Here is a 5,315-nt window from a genome sequence, read left to right as displayed (position 1 = left end):
AAAGCATAACAATAAGTTAATTTTTTAAATTGACGTATGGCTTTACATTCTTGGTTTTTTTGTTTTTTTCAAAGTAAAGGATGGACTTTAATCTTCATGTACAGGATGCCAAGAGATATGAAATTCCACATAGAAATACAAAACCCATTCAGAGGACAAGCTTTATACAGTATATGCAGGTTGGAACTGTTCAAGTATAGTTTCAGTGTAAAAAATGCAACAATAACAAACCACATTTAAAAATAGTTCTTAGCAGAGAAACAGCAACACAAACTTACACCAAACATAGGACACAACAACTGTATGCCTCAGCTTACATGATCTAAATGTTAAAGGTCCCAAGAGTCTCATTCTGAACATGGGAGGTATAGCTTTCAGAGGTAGTGGCTGGAACATTTTGATCTTCCTCTTCCTCTACAGAAAAATACTTCCCAATTAAGCTTAATGAAGCCTTATATACAAATTGATTTGCATGGTTTTATAGAGCTTCAATTTTGTCTAAGCCGCCACATTCTTCAATCATTATACTAAGTTTCTCAGTTTCATCTAGTTTCTCAACAGCCTGAAAGATATTTGAAATGGCATCCAGAGTAACCAGAATAATCTTGGTATCTTTCACCGTTAAGAGGTTCATCAATGGTTCTATTATGCCACAATGAACAAGGTATACAATCTGCTCAACTATTCCACCACTTGTAGAGTTGGTCACAGCCAATACGGCTTCTTTTTGTGTCTTAAAATCTGCCTTAGAGAGAACACTGACTAATCTATGATTCATGGCTTGCTGTATCTGGTCCTGAAGGCCAGCTATGATGGTTGACATAGTCTATGTAGCTTCCTTCCGATTGTTAGTTTTAGGCTGGGAAAGATGGTGAGTGCTCCTGCATCAATAACAACCTGAGTCTGTCCATCTGTACCAGTGACAATATTCCCTATGGCTCTTAGTGCAGGAGTCACAATTGGCAATTCAGAAACTCCTAGAAGCTTCACGAGTTGGGTCACAACTTCTGTTTTCACGACCATGTCAATCCATTCATTCAGACCATCAGCAAGGTAGGAAACAGCCCAGCATGTATCTACTAATACTTCTGGATTATTGTGATGAAGGAGCCAAACTAAAGTAGGAAGAATTTTCTCAACAGCACCTAATGGAGCTGCAGGATTCTTGTTGCAACAAAGGTTTGTAAGTGTCTGGGTAAGATTACGTAAGTAACCACATGCTAAAGATGACATATCAGGAACTGCAAGAAGAGCCAATAGTGAATCAACTGCAATGCCTCATTTCTGTACTGTCTTTACCCTTGTTCTTCAATGAGTCTGTTCAGTTGGGCAGCTGGTGAATTAGCATTCTTGTTGGTGAACATGGTTATGAGACAAAGGAAGAAAGCTGCTCAGTGGACCCAGGCTTCCACGAAGGTGATGCAGGGCTCGCTGGCTGTAGGGCAACTGTGCTCAAAACATCCACCTCGGCTCAGCCCGAAGACTGTGTGTCTTCATTATATGTTGTGCAATGATAAATTTTTTTATGAAATAATAGCTAAACTTAAAGGATTCTTGCTTGGTAGATTTCTTGAAGCTTGATAAGACAGTATATGTGGCTAGGGTTGCCAGATTTAACTAATAAAAACACAGGACTCCCAGTTAAATTTGAATTTTGGTTGAACAATGAATGCTTTTTCACTATAAATATTTCCCATTCAACATGTGGCACATAATTTCACTACAAAAGCATTGACTGTTTGTCTGAAATTCAAATCGGGATGGTGTTGTGCAATTTATCTGACAATCACGCTTGTGCCATTTATACCTCATACCTACTCCAAACATTCACCATTCATATTAATGGTGCATAGGTATGCCCCAGTATGCATGGGATGAAGATGGTGGGTAGATTTAACACGTATTGGAAGAAGCAACCTTGGCTTTTACCAAACACAAATATGTTCAACTTTTTATTGTCATAATACATATTTTAGGAAATCCTGATTTGATCCATGAGGGCCAGAAATGAAAACATTCTGAAACAAAATTAAGATAAGAACATAGAATGAGACGATGAAAACTGAGATCATGGTAGATAACAGGAACTAACATTTTCCCAAGTTTTCAAGCTCAGGTCAACTGTGTGAAACTAGTCTACAGTATACATCCTGAGAAAGCCCCGGTAACAGGTCCTCGTATTGTACACTTTATATTTTCAAAAGGCCCAACTAAATAAAACATTTGGAGAAGATCCAGAATGGTCCAGGAACTACTGTCACTGAAGGATCGAATGGATTTTTGCCAGATTGTTCACTTTCGTCAACGTGTGTTCATGGTCATCTATAGATAAAGAATGTTGCCTAAAGGGCAGTGCATAGCTGCTTCCAGATTGTAGATTTATTAGCTAATAAAATGCTTCATTGAAATTTTATATCCATTTTCTTCATAATATATTTCAGTTCACAGCATCTTTAGTCACAGGTGTGAATGGCCTAGGCAAATAGGTCAGATACAGCAAGAATCCTAAAGCTATAGTCAGCCTGTGGTACTGAAGACCTAGAAAGAATACTGGAGCTAGTGAATAAACAAAGAGTGAAGGAAGGTGAGTGAAGAGAGGTAGACAGGGACTAAAATCCAAGAAAAGTGTTGGGTACTCAGAGAACTGCAATGGGTAGCCTGCGTGGAAACGCAGAGGAAGGACTAATATAATCTGGTTTGGGGCAGGTGACTTTGTTTTATTTTTATTAATTAGAAGTGGCTTTAATAGACCCCTCAATTCCTATGTGGGTCCATTATGATTCTATGCATGATCCTGTACATGATCATTGCCATGTATAGGGGCTACAGATCAACTTTTGTAAAAATGGAGTCAACAGCTTTTTGGCAGATGTCCTTCAACATTCAACTGGCTTGTATGTAATCACCTTGTACGGTATTTTAACCCCATCTCTTAAGTAGGCCAAGATTTTTGCAAGCAATATATTGCTGAACCCAAACTAAGATAATTTAACTACTTAACTACTGCGATAGTCTCTTAATTTAACTGGTATTCCTATTTCTTCTTTTGCATTCCTGCCATCCAGTTAACACCCAGGACTCAGCATAACATTTAGAGTATAAATCAATCAGATCATATAATGTCCCTGCTTAAACTTTCCAGGGGTACTTCTGGGCTTCTGATCAGGATGTGAACTGGAAAGAACATGGCTCCCATTTCTTTAACACAAAAAAGCTAAGCAAACTGCAAGTTCACAGCTTTGAATCTATGAAGAGTAGAAAGTCATTTCTATTACTAGCCTTAAAACTTATTTAGCTCAGTTCTATGTCCTACATAAAATGTCCAGCTCCCAACAAAAAAATATGAGGCCCATAAAAAGGCAATATGGAACAACACATTGTCAAAGACAAAACAATCAACAGAACCACACTCAGATATGACATGGATGTTGAAGTTATCTGGCAGGAATTTTAAATAATTATGACTAATTTGTTCACGGCTACAAAATGTTCTTTTGAATTCAAGATCAGATGGGAAATCCCAGAGAGTGAAATAGAAGGGGCCGGGGGCGGTGGCTCATGCTTGTAATCCCAGCACTTTGGGAAGCTGAGGCGGGCAGATCATGAGGTCAGGAGTTCAAGACCAGCCTGGCCAACACAGTGAAACCCCATCTCTACTAAAAATACAAAAAAAAAAAATTAGCTGGGCATGGTGGCAGGCACCTGTAATCCCAGCTACTCGGGAGGCTGAGGCAGGAGAATCACTTGAACCTGGCAGGTGGAGGTTGCAATGAGCCACGATCGTGCCACTGCACTCCAGCCTGGGACGCAGAGCTAGACTCTGTCTCAAAAAAAAAAAAAAAAAAAAAAAAAAAGGAAATAAGGAAGGGAGGGAGGGAGGGGTAGTAGAAATGCTGGAAATGAAACAGTAATTGCAATGAAGATTTTCTACACATGACACAGCTGAGAATAAAATTGGTAACCTGAAGATAAGTCAATAGAAATCACGTTTCTTTAAATGGATGTTTAAAAACTCTCAAAACTCAACAATAAGAAAGCAACAAACCTGATAAAAATGAGTAAAGAGTCGAGCCTTCTCCAAAGGAGATATACAGATGGCAAATAAGCATATAAAAACATGCTTAATATCATTAACGCAAATTAAAACCACAATTAGACACAACTAGACATTTTTAAAATTTATTTTGTTAGCAACCAGTTTTAATTGTATCATTTTAAACTTGTGACATTTTAAAATTGTACAAGTATTTTGACATCTGCCTCCCACGTTTAGTGTCTTAAAATGATGGCAAAATACCCACCAATCACAGGACTGATGGGTTTAATGAGTTTAACCCTCAGTTCCTATTTGCAGCACCCAATATTCCCTTGAAATATGAAACAGACCTGGCAGTGGCCAACAGTAAATTTCTGCCCCCAACACCAATAGAGTTGAAAAGTTCAGGTTCTCTGAGTGTTACGTTGCAGTGGCACTTGTCCGGAATTGGTACCTTCCCATACTTGAGGGACTTCAAATGTACTGGTGAAAGTATCATTTTCCTCTTCAAGGGAAAGAAAGAAAATCACTTCAAAGCTCGGCAGATCTGTCTGTGAGGTCTTTCCTCCTGTCCCATCTCTTCAGGCTTTTTTATTTTTTATTTTTATTTTTTGCAGTACAGCAAGAGAGACCAATAGCTAACCTGAGTTACAAAAAACAAGACAGTGATGGCCATAAAGGGAGCGACCAGGAGCAACTGGAACACTCCTTTACCTCCCACATCAAATGTATGTGCTTCACAGAAACACAGAAACACACACACATACACACACACACGCGCGCACGCGCATGCAAAACAAATCCACAAAATACAACAGCTAGAATTATAAAATTCATTCATCCAAGGGTGGTAGATGGCAGGAAGGAAAGGTGGGGGGTAAATGGCACAGCGAAAAAAACAAAGTATTCAAATCAGTCCAGGCACAGGGACTGGCAAATGCTAGAAAATAGCTGCAGAAAAACCTGTGTTCCTTTCAGACTCGTGATGGTGTTAAAAATCCACACACTGATGTCAGGAAGATTCTGCCTTATGTGCACCAGAGAAAAAAATTCTGATTCCTCAGAAAGAAGGGAATACACAGAAGAACCTTGGCAGAGTGGGTTCTGCCTTCCCTGGCAGGGGGAAGTGAGCACAGCCTCCCTCCTACTTCACCCATGCCCTTTGCATGGCAGTAGCCTTCAGTTTGGCAGGAGATGGATGCAGTGAAGGGAACTTCCCTAAAGAGGTTAAGCTGCTCAGGGCAGACTGCAGGTAGACTGTCCTGTAAGAGTCTGGTGC

The 5,315-nt window shown here is 39.5% G+C and overlaps 1 pseudogene; it reads right to left on the bottom strand.

Annotated features, from left to right (window-relative positions):
• Positions 1-322: 322 nt before the first annotated feature.
• On the bottom strand, positions 323-2,223 carry LOC101142662 (importin subunit alpha-1-like; annotated as a pseudogene).
• Between the last annotated feature and the right edge of the window lie 3,092 nt (positions 2,224-5,315).

The sequence above is a fragment of the Gorilla gorilla genome, chromosome 6 (assembly GCF_029281585.2).
Source record: "Gorilla gorilla gorilla isolate KB3781 chromosome 6, NHGRI_mGorGor1-v2.1_pri, whole genome shotgun sequence".
Lineage (NCBI taxonomy): Eukaryota > Metazoa > Chordata > Mammalia > Primates > Hominidae > Gorilla > Gorilla gorilla.
The sequence above is the reverse complement of the archived record's forward strand: the minus strand, read 5'-3'. Positions and strand labels throughout refer to the sequence as shown.